The 15,237-nt window shown below is 45.6% G+C and overlaps 1 long non-coding RNA gene across 1 annotated transcript; it reads right to left on the bottom strand.

The window, feature by feature from the left end:
- Nucleotides 1–356: 356 nt before the first annotated feature.
- On the bottom strand, nucleotides 357–14,944 carry LOC141107147 (uncharacterized). Its single transcript, XR_012235797.1, has 2 exons — nucleotides 14,765–14,944; nucleotides 357–803 (listed from the first exon to the last, which is right to left on the bottom strand). It is a non-coding gene; the product is annotated as an uncharacterized lncRNA (long non-coding RNA).
- Nucleotides 14,945–15,237: the final 293 nt, after the last annotated feature.

The following is a 15,237-nucleotide window of genomic DNA, read 5'->3' as shown; positions in this document are numbered from 1 at the left end:
TATGACCAGTGCCCCCAATAGCAAGCTGCAGTTGTGCCATACTCTTTCCATTGTTGGATGATGGATTGAACAGAGCTCCGTGAGATGTTCAAAACTTGGGATATTTTTTATAACCTAGCTCTGCTTTAAACCTCTCCACAACTTTATCCCTGACCTGTGTAGTGTGTTCCTGTTTGTTCACTAAGGTTCTCTAACAAACCTCTGAGGGTTTCACAGAACAGCTGTATTTATACTAAGATTAAATTACACACAGGTAGACTCTATTTACTAATTAGGTGACTTCTGAAGGGAATTGGTTCCACTAGATTGTAGTTAGGGGTATCAGAGTAAAGGGGGCTGAATACAAATACACACCACACTTTTCAGATATTTATTTTTAAAAATTTGAAAAACCAATGTATTATTTTCCTTCCACTTCACAATTAAGTGCCACTCTCATCAGAAGGTGGCAGTACATTGGCAGTAACAAATGGGTTCTATATATTTGCATAAGGTTGAGATACATTACTGTAAAGTAAGTATGAAATTGCCTCTTTGATGCATTGCTTTACCCAGTAACAAATGACCTCGGAGAGATTAAATCCTCAATTGGTTCCCGGAATCAACCTGCTCGGTGGCTTGGCTGGAAATATGATCTGTTTACGATACTTATTCTTTGGCTCTGTGCCAGGGACTTTTTCCTCGGAAATCACCTTCCTCCTCCTAGCAAGCCGCAGTCCCATAGAAAATGCTGCTGTCAGACCAGTATTGCACAATTGCAGAACCGAAAGCATTGGGCTTGTGTGTTTTATGTGGCCATGGTTCTGTAAACACAGCAATTACACAGAAACAAAAAAATTACTTCCCTGTGCATGCATGGATTATATATCTAAAAAAAAAATCATTGCACACCTAGATCGTTATGCAAATTGTATTAAAGTAGCATTAAAGGCTTGGCATTAAAAAACAAAAACAAACATGTTATACTTACCTGCTCTGTGTAATGGTTTTGCACAGGGCAGCCCCAATTCTCCTCTTCTCGGGTTCCCCACCGGTGCTCCTGGCTCCTCCTCATGACCAGCGCCCCCAATAGCAAGCTGCTTGCTATGAGGGCACTGATGCATGCTCACTTCCAAGCCCCGCTCTATGCGTCCATAAGACACATAGAGCTGCAGTTTGGCCCTGCCCCCCCTCCTCATTGGCTCACTGGCTGTAATGGACAGTGAAAGGTGCCATCTCAGCCAATGAGGAGAGGGAGTCTCAGGACAGCCAAGGCTCCCATGCACATCGTTGGATCGAGAGGGGGCTAAGGTGAGTATTAGGGGGGTTGTGGGGAGAACAGTACACAGAAGGACTTTTACCTTCATACATAGAATGCATGAAGGTAAAAAACCTTCAGCCTTTACAACCACTTTGATGTAGCACACCAGTCTAATCCAGATGTTGATTAAGGTAGCCAAATTTTCTCCATCATTTCTTGGAAAAATACCAACCTTATGATCTCTTTCCTTTATGAATATCGACAACAAGTGCCACTTTCACTGGCCAAGCCAGTAGAATATCGCCCGAGTGTTAATCCAAATGATACTGGCAATAATAATCAAATCAGCAAATGATTATGTCTGTTACAGGGGAGTCTGGGGACATCAGCACAATTGAGAAAGCTTTCATTCCAGTAGCAATTATACTTCCGCCGGGGAAGCTTCTTCCAAATATATTTTGGATGCTCCTCATTGGTACTTCTTCCATTCAGCTTCCCAGTTGGGTTATACATGCACCAAGGTCACATGCTAGTCTGTGCACCCAACTCAACATGCTTTCTTTGTTATGGACAAGACCTTATCTCCACTTCACTTTTACCTCCCCAGTTATGGATAGCAATCCACCCATCTCTATCTACATATCAAAGGGAAAACATGAAATTCACCAGATCAAATCAATTCCACTTCAAGTTCTTTTAGTCTTGCTGCGGTTTCCTGATGCTAACCGAATCTGCACACTTGATCTGTCTGTAGCTAGCGTCAACTCTTTTGAAGTGCCACATTCTCTTAGGCTGGCTATACATTATACAATCTTCTTGTACAATTTTCCTTTAGCTTTACCAAAACCATATAATATGAGGTCACACAAACAATTTGAATTTGTATGCAACCAGGAAGGCCCTTGTACTACATAGTTGCAGGTAAATCTAAAAGAAATTGAATAAGAACATTTTATAATGCATTGCCAGTCTTAGACATGTAATTTTTCTTGCTGCGTTTGGGTCCACACTCCATTCAGCTCTCTTACTTCAATTTCTTAATCGTACATAACGGGACACAGAGCCATAGTAGTTACTATGTGCGTTATATAGGCCACCTTTAGGTGATGGACACTGGCACACCCTAAACAGAAAGTTCAACTCCCAATATAACCCCTCCCCCTACAGGGAGTAGCTCAGTTTTTTGGCCAGTGTCTTAGGTGTTGGTCACGAGTAAAGATGTGCTGTGCTCCGCTGGAATATTCCTTGCTGGGGCAAGCCATGCAACCGGATCCATTCAAAGTGTCTTTTCCAGGTCGAATTGAATGGTACATGGGCCTCGTGTCCGAAGAAACAAGGTTTTACCTGTAACGCTTCTCCTTTTAGAAAACTGGACCCCGGGATCCAGTATCTGTTTTTTTCAGCTATATTCCTGGCAGGGTGCTTTTTACAGGCCCAGGGCTGTGGATCCCCCAATGAAAAGGGGGCCCCAGTCCCTGAAGATTTTTTAACAGAGCCCACCGTGAGCAGTGAAGATTGGGTCTGTTTTACCACACCCTGCAGCTGGATAAGGTAAGAGAGATTCCTAAGGAATTTTTCTAATTCTTGTGGGTTTTCTCCTTTAAAGCGGTAGTAAACTCGCAGACTTTTTTTCCCCTACACCTTTAAGGAAAAAGGCATAATGAGCTAGTATGCACCGCATACTAGCTCATTATGAGATACCTTAGAATGAGGCGCCGGCATCTCACCTGGTCCACGCCGAGGGAGCTGACATTTCCCCTCGGCGTGCCTTCCGGGTATTGCGGCTCCGGTGCTGTGAGTGGCCGGAGCTGCGATGTTGTCACTCCCGCGCACGCGCGCGGGAGACTTTTTTCCGGCAAAGTCCGCTGGCTGCCGGGCTTTCAGCCGAGAATCCCCTGTGCGCATGCACCGCTGCAGTCAGCGGCTCATTGCGAGGGGAATATCTCCTAAACCGTAAAGGAGATAGATAGACAGAGAGACAGTGTCATTTGATTTAAGTTAGATAAAGGTTTAGGAGATATTTTTTTTACCTACAGGTAAGCCTTATTATAGGCTTACCTGTAGGTAAAAGTTTAAAAAAAAGGTATACAACCGCTTTAAGTAAATGTTTGCTATGTCTAAAGTCACCAACGGTGGCTGTCAAGAGCACGTACCTGTTCCATGCTAGTCAGTTTTGCTCAGTGTCACAAGCTGCACGCTTCCTTCGAGCCCAAGCTCCAGGTAGGATGTGGGAAAGGGGGTTCTCTCTGTTTAGGAATGTCCCTCCACAGCTTCTCCTCCCGGTTAGAGACCATGGGGCGGTCGGCGGTAGGCAGCTCTCCATCCACCTGCCCTCCTCTCTCCTCCGCCCCAGCCCCCCCTCCACGTGCGATCCGGTCGGATTGGAGCCCCCGCTCGCGCGGGAAAAAAGATGAGGGGGTGGTCGGAGAAGGGGGGACGGAGCATTAGCGTGGCATCACCGTGGTTCAAAGCCCACAAGCGCGGGCCATGCTTAGCTATAAAGGTGTACTTTTTGCAGGTGCACACAGCTAAAGGAGGGACACAGAGCAGATGGATTGCATGTGAGAGTGGTTGACACAGGCATTCCCAGGCACATTTACTTAGCATCAGACTGAGCCTTGATAGCAGCGGCAGTTGCTGAACTATATTGCTCAGCAGTGGGTGCATTTCTGGTAGTACCTCTGCATTTGTGCTTAGCACTATGGGCAGAAGGGGAGGTACAAATACCCCGAAAAATAGGGGCTCAAAGGGATCTCCCTCAGGCTCTGAGGACCCTCCCTCTGCAACGCCATCTCCCCCTGAAAAACCTGGGGAGGCTGGTCAGAGCGGGCCCTCTGGGTTTAGGGTTACAACTGTTTCTGGCATTTCAGCCCCTGTATATATTACTCAGGAGGTTTTTTTCCTCAGCCATGAGTGGATTAGAGGAAAGATTAGTGACCTTAATCGCATCTTCACAAGTAGAAGAAAACGCATTAAGGCCCCTTCTATCACCCAGGACTTGGGATGAGCTTCGAGTTCGAGTCGAACCCATGTTTGACTCGAATATCACCTGCTCGACCATTCGTTGAATTGCGAATGATATGGGCAGTTCGCGCCAAATTCGAGTGGCGCATCACCGCCCATAATTCACTGCGGCATCGCAGTGAATTGCTGGCTGATGATTGGCCAAGCATGCACTATGACCCGCATGCTTGGCTAATCACAGCTCCGTGTGTACAGAGAGCCGTAATTGGCCAAAGCCAGGGTGGCTTTGTCCAATTATGGCTCAGAGGGTTTAGTACACGCCCCACACTATATAAGGTCGCCCGCGTGGCACCCTTGTGTAGTGTGTTGCAGTGGCGGAGATAGATAGATAGACAGAGAGACAGTGTCATTTGATTTAAGTTAGATAGAGTAGGCAGGTCGAGTCAGGTAGCTGCACTTACAGTGTATTATGTATATATATGCATCCCAGGTGTTGTGTATATATATATATATATATATATATATGCACTGTATTCAGTTTAGCTAGATCCGTTCCTGTTGTTCTCCTCCTAATATACTGACAGGCAGGTGTTTTTACAGTATTTACAGTTAGTTTACTGTGTACCCTGCACAGTTGCACCTACAGTATAGCTACCTGAAGACAAGTGCTTGTGTGCTTCTTCTGATCCTATTAATAGCACAGGCAGGCTCTTGAAGTATTTACAGTTAGTGTACTGTGTACCCTGCACAGTTGCACCTATAGCTACCTGAAGACAAATGCTTGTGTTCTTCTTCTGATCCTATTAATAGCACAGGCAGGCTCTTGAAGTATTTACAGTTAGTGTACTGTGTACCCTGCACAGTTGCACCTACAGTATAGCTATCTGAAGACAAGTGCTGGTGTTCTTCTTCTGATCCTATTAATACCACAGGCAGGCAGCTTGAAGTATTTACATTTAGTGTACTGTGTACCCTGCACAGTTGCACCTATAGCTACCTGAAGACAAGTGCTGGTGTGCTTCTTCTGATCCTATTAATACTACAGGCAGGCATTCTACAAGCTGCTGTATAATCAGTATATATATATATATACATCCCAGTTTTGTGCAGCTACATCTCACTGCAGTGCAGGCCATTAGTATGTCTGGAAGGCCAACAAGGAGAGGCAGACAGTCACAAGCCAATAAAAGAGGGCAAGCAGGCTCTGTGTCTAGCGGCAACAGTGCTGGTCGTGGACACGGTGCATCCTCATCAGCACGTGGCCGTGGGACACGCTTGTCCTTTTTTTCATCAGCTGGCGTGTTGAGCCGCAACATCCAGAAGACTTGGTAGAGTGAATGACCAAGCTGTCCTCATCCTCCTCATCCTCACTCACCCAGGCTCAGGGTACGTTGTCTGGCAAAGCAGCTGCCAACGCGGCCTCTTCCCTCAATGGCATTAGTCACTCCTTCCCTAGCCCCACCATGTCCTCCTGAGGAGTCCCCCAAACTATTTGACCACAGTGTTGGGTACATGCTCCAGGAGGATGCCCAGCGTTTTGAAGGCTCCGATGATGGTACTTAGCTAGAGGAAGGCAGTAACGTGAGCCCAGACAGAGGGGGTGCCCAAGAAGAACAGCAATCTGGCAGTTATGTTCCCCAAGCTGCAGCATACTGCCAGCTTCGCTCCAGTGATCAGGAAGGTGGGGATGATGAGATCATTGACTCCACATGGGTGCCTGATAGGAGGGAGGAGGAGGAGGCACATCACCAACGAGGCAGGATGCCCTCCAGGGGCCAGCTTAAGGGCAGCACACCGACTACATCACACCGCAGAGCTCTGCATGTGCAGGGCGCTGCTGTCTCTGCGCGTTATTCCAAAAGTTCTTTGGTGTGGGCCTTTTTTGAGACAAGTGCATCATATCCCACTGCTGCTATTTGCAACATATGTCTCAAGCATATCTCGCGTGGCCAAAACATCACCCGCTTTGGCACCACATGCTTGACCAGACATATGTTGACCTGCCATGCAGTTCGTTGGCAAGCGTACCTAAAAGACCCACACCAAAGAACAAAGAGGACCTCTCCTTTCTCCTCATCAGTTGGGATCTCCAACCCCACTATACCTTCAGTCCTCTCTGAGACCTGCACTGAGAGGAATAAATGGTGTAGAATTAGGTGTGTCACAGCCAAGTACTTGCGGACAATCGCACATTCCAAAAACTCACGGAAGGGGGCAGAGTCTACCAACTGAAAAGGCAGCAGTGGAAGTGCTAGCAATTTAGCCAAGCTAGCATTCAACCGCTGGGCATGTAGATGGTTGGGAGAAAACTTCTTTCAGGGGTGCAGCAGCTGGGGCAGGGATATTTGCCTGGTACAATCTGACACCGATGTCAGATTGTACCAGGCAAATATCCCTGCCCCAGCTGCTGCACCCCTGAAAGAAGTTTGCTCCCAGCCATCTACATGCCCAGCGGTTGAATGCTAGCTTGGCTAAATTGCTAGCACTTCCACTGCTGCCTTTTCAGTTGGTAGACTCTACCCCCTTCCGTGAGTTTGTGGAATGTGCGGTTCCTCAGTGGCAGGTTCCCAAATGCCACTTTTTCTCACGGAAGGCAATTCCAGCTCTCTACCGGCATGTGGTAGGTAATGTCTTGGCCTCGCTGGACAGGGCGGTCAACGGTAAGTTGCATATTACTGCTGACTCATGGTCCAGCAGGCATGGACAGGGACGTTACCTTTCCTTCATGGCGCACTGGGTAACTCTGCTGGCAGCTGGGAAGGATGCAGGTCAAGGTGCAGTAGTGTTGGAGGTTGTTCTGCCACCACACCTCCAAAATGCTAATTATTGTGACACACCTCTCTCCTCCACCCCCTCCTCTTCTTCTTCCTCCATGGCCTCTTCCTGTGCTTTGTCCTCGGAACCAGCGGTGCTCCGTAGGCGTTCAAGGGGCTATGCAAGTACGCAGGCCAAAAGATGCCATGCGGTGCTTGAGCTGGTATGCTTGGGGGACAGGAGCCACACTGGGGCAGAGATTCTGTCAGCTCTGCAGGGGCAGGCTCAAAGGTGGTTGACACCATGCCAGCTTCAGCCAGGAATGGTGGTTTGCGACAATGGCACCAACCTCCGACAGGGACAACTGACCCATGTGCCCTGTTTGGCTCATGTCCTTAACTTGGTGGTACAGCGGTTCTTGGACAGGTACCCGGGCTTACAGGATGTCCTGAGGCAGGCCAGGAAAGTCTGTGTGCATTTCCGCTGGTCATATAATGCCAGTGCTCGGCTGGCTGACCTCCAAAAAGAATTTAACCTGCCCAAGAACCGCCTAATCTGTGACATGCCCACCAGGTGGAACTCAACGTTGGCCATGCTGCAGCGGCTGCACACGCAGCAGAGGGCCATCAATGAGTACCTCTGCGACTATGGCACCAGGACAGGGTCCGGGAGCTTGATTTTTTCCCCACGCCAGGAAGAGGAGGACTTCCTTACCTCTCAAGGCCCCCTTTATCCAGACAGTGTTCCTGTGTGCCCGTCGATCACACAGGAAGAGGACGAGGGAGAGGAGGATTGTGTCAGCATGGAGGTGGAGCCTGGCACTCAGCATCAGCAGCAGTCTTCAAGGGATCATTTACAGTCCCAAGTAACCCATGGACTTGTAGGTGGCTGGGAGGAGATGGCTGTGGATCATGTCGTCCTTAGTGACCCAGAGGACTCAGGACCGAATGCCTCATCAAACCTATGCTGCATGGCCTCCCTGATCCTGTAAAGCCTGCGGAAGGATTCTCGTATTCGTGGTATCAAGGATCCTTACTGGCTGGCAACCCTCCTTGATCCACGTTACAAGGGTAAGGTTGCGGACCTTATCTTGCCGTTGCAGAGGGAGCAGAGGATGAGAGATCCTCGGGAGGCCTTGCAGAAAGATCTGTGCAGCGCGTTCCCAGAGACTGGGAGGTTACAAACTCCTGTTCCTGGACGTGTTGCTGAGGCTCCGGTCAGTCAAAGAAGAAGCGGTGGAGAAGGTGGCCGTCTGACCGATGCGTTCAGACAATTTTTCAGTCCGCAGCCCCAAGGTATGATCGGTTCCAGCAACCATCGCCAGCGTCTGTTTTACATGGTGCAGGAATACCTAGGGGCAAGATCTGACTTGGACACCTTTCCCACCGACAATCCTCTGGGTTACTGGGTCTTGAGAATGGATCACTGGCCAGAGCTTGCACAGTATGCAATTGAGCTACTGGCCGGTCTTTCCACATTCAGTGCTGCTGGAGGTTTTGTACCCGATCGGTCGATCGACTGACCTTCATAAAAATTAATCAGTCTTGGATCACCACCAGCTACCAAGCACCTGATGCTGATGTAACCGAATAACTTTTTTTTGAAATGTCAAATCCCTTCAAGATTGATTATGCTGATGCTGAGTGACTATCCTGTTATGCTGAGTGACTATCCTCTTCCTCCTCAATTTTCATGCTGAAAGCTTGTAAGAATATTTTTGGTTCTGGGCAGCGCCTCCAGTGGCTAAGGCCCACTTTTTCAGCCCCTGTTTAACAGGGGCGTGTAATTACAATTTTTGATGTGATATTTTGCAAGGAGGGTTCGTTGCTGCGCTCAACTAGAGTATCTGTGAAGGGTTGCAGTGTTGTGGCACCAGTGCCTAAGGCCCAATTTTTCAGCCCCTGTTTAACAGGGGCGTGTATTTACAATTTTTGATGCAATATTTTGCAGGGGGGTTCATTCCTGCGCTCCAACTAGAGTATCTGTGAGGGGTTGCAGTGTTGTGGCACCAGTGCTTAAGGCCCAATTTTTCTTCCCCTGTTCAACAGGGACATGTAATTACAATTATTGATCTAATATTTCACAGCAGGGCCCGTTCCAGCGCCCACCAAGAGTAACTGTGAGGACTTACAGTGTTGTGGCAACACCACGACCACCATCAAAGGCCCAATTTTTCTGCCCCTGTTCAACAGGTGCATGTAATTACAATTCTTGATCTAATATTTCACAGCAGGGCCCGTTCCTGCGCCCACCATGAGTAACTGTAAGGGCTTACAGTGTTGTGGCAACACCAACACCTAAGGCCCCAATTTCTGCAGAGTATATAGGGCAGGCCCCTACTTTCAAACATCCAACTTACAAACTCCTACTTGCAAACGGAAGGAGACAACAGGAAGTGAGATGAAATCTACCCCTAGGAAGGGAATTTCTCTCCTGTAAGAGTTAATATGGGAAAAACGTGTCTCCTCTCCACTGATGCTTTATCAACGATCCTTGTTTCACTAAAAACCTCAAATTGTCAAAAAACATTTGTCATTGGGACAGAAAGTGAGGTGAAATCTTCTGAAGAGGTGCACAGACAGCAAAACAAATGTCACAGGGGTGATATACCTTCCCTATGTTTTCCAAAAAGCTTAAAATAGATTTTTTGGCTGGAGCTACACTTTAAAAATATACCAGTTCAAAATTACAAACAGATTCTACTTAACAAAAAAACCTACAGTCCTTGTCTTGTTTGCACTGCCTGTATACTGCTGTTCAGAGTATATAGGGCCTGGGGGCCCCACGCCTTTCCTTTTTTTAATTTGGGTGCGGGGTTCCCATTAATATCCATACAAGACCCAAAGGGCCTGCTAATGGACTGGGGGGGTACTCATGCCGTTTGTCTCACTGATTTTCATCCATATTGCTGGGACCCGACATTACATTAAAGCCGCAAGCAGTTTTAACCACTTTAGCCCCGGACCATTATGCTGCCTAAGGACCAGAGGACTTTTTCCAATTTGGCACTGCGTCACTTTAACTGCTAATTGCGCGATCATGCAATGCTGTACCCAAACTAAATTTGCGTCCTTTTCTTCCCACAAATAGAGCTTTCTTTTGATGGTATTTGATCACCTCTGCGGTTTTTATTTTTTGCGCTATAAACGGAAAAAGACCGAAAATTTTGAAAAAAATTATATTTTCTACTTTTTGTTATAAAAAAAATCCAATAAACTCAATTTTAGTCATACATTTAGGCCAAAATGTATTCGGCCACATGTCTTTGGTAAAAAATGTCAATAAGCGTATATTTATTGGTTTGCGCAAAAGTTATAGCGTCTACAAACTAGGGTACATTTTCTGGAATTTAGACAGCTTTTAGTTTATCACTGCCTATGTCATTTCTTGAGGTGCTAAAATGGCAGGGCAGTACAAACCCCCCCCCAAATGACCCCATTTTGGAAAGTAGACACCCCAAGGAAATTGCTGAGAGGCATGTTGAGCCCATTGAATATTAATTTTTTTGTCCCAAGTGATTAAATAATAACAAAAAAAAAAAAAAAAAAAGAAAATATTTACAAAAAGTTGTCACTAAATGATATATTGCTCACACAGGCCATAGGCCTATGTGGAATTGCACCCCAAAATACATTCAGCTGCTTCTCCTGAGCACAGGGATACCACACGTGTGGGACTTTTTGGGAGCCTAGCTGCGTACGGGGCCCCGAAAACCAATCACCGCCTTCAGGATTTCTAAGGGTATAAATTTTTGATTTCACTCTTCACTGCCTATCACAGTTTCGGAGGCCATGGAATGCACAGGTGGCACAAACCCCCCCCAAATGACCCCATTTTGGAAAGTAGACACCCCAAGCTATTTGCTGAGAGGCATGATGAGTATTTTGTAGCTCTCATTTGTTTTTGAAAATGAAGAAAGACAAAAAAAAACATTTTTTTTTCTTTTTTCAATTTTCAAAACTTTGTGACAAAAAGTGAGGTCTGCAAAATACTCACTATAGCTCTCACCAAATAGCTTGGGGTGTCTACTTTCCAAAATGGGATCATGTGGGGGGGTTTTGTGCCACCTGGGCATTCCATGGCCTCCGAAACTGTGATAGGCAGTGAAGAGTGAAATCAAAAATTTACGCCCTTAGAAAGCCTGAAGGCAGTGTTTGGTTTTCGGGGTCCCGTACGCGGCTAGGCTCCCAAAAAGTCTCACACATTTGGTATCCCCATACTCAGGAGAAGCAGTAGAATGTATTTTGGGATGTAATTTCACATATTCCCATGGCATGTTTGAGCAATATATCATTTAGTGACAACTTTGTGCAAAAAAAAAAATTTGTCTCTTTCCCGCAACTTGTGTCACAATATAAATATTCCATGGACTCGACATGACTCTCAGCAAATAGCTTGGGGTGTCTACTTTCCAAAATGGGGTCATTTGGGGGGGGGGTTGAACTGTCCTGGCATTTTATGCACAACATTTAGAAGCTTATGTCACACATCACCCACTCTTCTAACCACTTGAAGACAAAGCCCTTTCTGACACTTTTTGTTTACATGAAAAAATTATTTTTTTTTGCAAGAAAATTACTTTGAACCCCCAAACATGCCCTACAGATTAAAATGGTGGGTGTTTCATTTTTTTTGTTCACACAGTATTTGCGCAGCGATTTTTCAAACGCATTTTTTAGGGAAAAAACACTTTTTTACATTTTAATGCACTAAAACACACTATATTGCCCAATTGTTTGGAATAAAAAAGATGATCTTAGGCAGAGTACATGGATACCAAACATGACATGCTTTAAAATTGCGCACAAACGTGCAGTGGCAACAAAATAAATACATTTTTAAAAGCCTTTAAAAGCCTTTACAGGTTACGACTTTAGATTTACAGAGGAGGTCTACTGCTAAAATTACTGCCCTCGATCTGACCTTCGCGGTGATACCTCACATGCATGGTGCAATTGCTGTTTACGTTTGACGACAGACTGCCGCTTGCGTTCGCCTTAGCACGAGAGCAGGGGTAACAGGGGTGCTTTTTTTTTTTTTCTTTATTATTTTTTTGCTTTTTTATCTTATTTTTAAACTGTTCCTTTCATATTTTTTTTAAATCATTTTTATTGTTATCTCAGGGAATGTAAATATCCCCTATGATAGCAATAGGTAGTGACAGGTACTCTTTTTTGAAAAAATTGGGGTCTATTAGACCCTAGATCTCTCCTCTGCCCTCAAAGCATCTGACCACACCAAGATTGGTGTGATAAAATGCTTTCCCAATTTCCCAATGGCACTGTTTACATCCGGCGAAATCTAAGTCATGAAATGCTCGTAGCTTCCGGTTTTTTAGGCCATAGAGATGTTTGGAGCCACTCTGGTCTCTGATCAGCTCTATGGTCAGCTGGCTGAATCACCGGCTGCATTCTCAGGTTCCCTGTTGAGACAGGAGAGCCAGAGAAAAACACGGAAGACGGTGGGGGGGGGGGGGGCATTCCCTCCCATGGCTTGTAAAAGCAGTCTAGAGGCTAATTAGCTGCTAGGATTGCTTTTACATGAAAGCCGACCGCTGGCTGAAAAGAATGATACCAAGATGATACCTAAACCTGCAGGCATCATTCTGGTATAACCACTCAAAGTCGTGAATGGCGTACCTGAAGACAAAAAAATGGTTAACAATAAAACACAGTAAACGGTAAAGTATAAAAAATTGCATACCTGAAAAACAAACATGACAAAACATAATAACAATAAAACATTGCAGAATAGAATACAACTATTTTTTTTAATTTTTATATATATATATATATATATATATATATATATATATATATATTTTTACATTTTTTTTGTAACTAACTTTTATAACTGTAACCGGTTCCAGGTTCGGGTCTCTCAAAATGCGATGGCATCTTGGGAGACCCTGTGAAAGTGTGCCTAGTCTGTGGAATGCTGTACCGTACGCTAATACTCAACTAGTGAATGGTAGCATTCAAAACATTCACCAATACAAAGACCAGGATTGTCAGGACAGGAGGGACAATAATAGCGAGTGTCATGCCTATATCCGCGCTTGCTGCAGACACAACATCTTTTTTGGGGGGGTTCATTGGGTAGGGGTACTCGGGAGGACATAAAGAAAATGCCTCTCATGCAGCCGACTGCATTTGGTTGGAGATGTGAATGGGGGAAGTACGGGCGCTTCAGAAGTGGTGGGTTCCCAATTAGGATTGGCGAATGCAGCAGGAAAGGCACTATAGGCACGATGGGCCTGTTTGTCTTCTTCTTGGTGGCAGTGGGACACTACTTGTGCTTGCCACCTCACCAACTTGAACTGCACTTATGGGACTCGCCACGTAACCAAGTGTTACTGCAGTGCTGGTTTGACTATGACCGGGGTGTACTAGGCCGCTGGCGCTTGCCAGTTCACCAAAACGCTACCAAAAAAACTGTTGTTAGCGATCGCAGGGATCAGGCCTGACTCTGTGAACGCTGCAGTTATGCGTTTAGTGTTTTGTAAGTGACAGTAATCGATCGATACTGCACTTGGGTGGGCTGGGCCGGGCGGAGGGGCAAAACGCAGGTGCTAGCAGGTATCTGGGCTGATTCCGCTAGCACTGCGTTTTTGGGAACCCTAAACTGCTGGGGACGCTAGTATAGATCTGATCGGATCAGATATTGATCTGATCAGATACTATACCCCTAAGGGAGGTGTATGGTGCGTGCATGGGTGTTAGCGGTACTGGCGCTAACCTGACGCTGGTGCTTGCCAGTTCACCAAAATGCTACCAAAAAAACTGTTAGCGATCGCAGGGATCAGGCCTGACTCTGCGAAAGCTGCAGTTATGTGTTTAGTGTTTTGTAAGTGACAGTGATCGATCGATACTGCACTTGGGTGGGCTGGGCCAGGCGGAGGGGCAAAACGCAGGTGCTAGCAGGTATCTGGGCTGATCCCGCTAACACTGCGTTTTTGGGAACCCTAAACTGCTGGGGACGCTAGTATAGATCTGATCAGATCAGATATTGATCCGTTCAGATACTATACCACTAAGGGAGGCGTATGCTGTGTGCGTGGGTGTTAGCGGTATTGGCGCTAATCTGTCACTGCCTGGGGCGACGCATATCACCGCCGGGCGATCAGGGGGCTAAACCTTTATTCGGTAATAAACGGCGGGTGCCCTGACACTATAAAAAAATAATCGGAACTAACCAGCGTCACCCGTAACAGTTATACGGTGATCCATGAATAGGAAGTTGGGACTTTAAAATGAAGCAATTGGGTAGTGGAGGTAAAGTAGACCATCTATGATTGCATTATGAAATATTTATTGATTGTAAAACATATAACACATAGTAAAGGAGTATTGATTTCATATACAATAAAATAATTCATTACATGTATATAGAAATGATGTACACATAATATAGGCATAGTAAAAAATAATACATAAGTAGCAGCACGAGATTGAATGTTAATAGAAGAGGTAGAAAAGCATGATGTTGCTAGCAGCGACATGCCTGATCACGATATGTGCACCCACACTGTAAAATGTACATTAAATACGTAGGAAAATGGTTGGTGTATTCAAAAGAGACCAACTAATATACATGACTATGGTTCCATGTAGAATGTAGTTAGGGCATCAGATGGCAAGGCTCGACGTGTTTCGTGGGTCTATACCCACTCATCAGGAGCTGATGTAAACAAATTTTCCTGTAAAGTATATATAAAATATAATGAACCATAATGTCCATGTAAAAAAGTAAAAATAGAAAAATGAACATTCAATGTATAGAGCAGGTAGTAATGAACGCACTCACCAACTTAGGCAGCAGGTGCAGTGTGTGGTGGTGGGAGCAAGGTGGGCCAGGAACAGTAGCCTCTCCACGGGAGCCGAGGCGGCGTAGGTGTAGGTGCGACATTGGGCAAGCAGAATAAAGAGCAAAGGAATTGGGGCAAAGTATGTCTACTAGGCAGGAATGTATATCGTGGAAACAACCAGATCTATAAATAGAAAAATATTCCATTAAGTGTGCTTTTTTATAGCCTACCAAGCATGCATTTCAGTACTGAGTGTTGCTGGGTAAAATCACTCGGCATTCTGGGTAGGTAGGTTATTGTGAAAAGGAAATAAACAGTCACTTCCTGTCATATTTTCTCACCTTCTTGAAAAAGGAAAATAAAATAAAGTCCATTCCACAATTTGGCCACTAGATGGTGCCACATACTAAATTATAATACTGTTCATAGACCAACATTGCACTATATTAACAGGCAAAAATGCTGGCGCTAC

The sequence above is a fragment of the Aquarana catesbeiana genome, linkage group LG09, assembly GCF_042186555.1.
Source record: "Aquarana catesbeiana isolate 2022-GZ linkage group LG09, ASM4218655v1, whole genome shotgun sequence".
Taxonomy (NCBI): Eukaryota; Metazoa; Chordata; class Amphibia; order Anura; family Ranidae; genus Aquarana; species Aquarana catesbeiana.
This window is presented reverse-complemented; position numbering and strand designations above follow the sequence as displayed.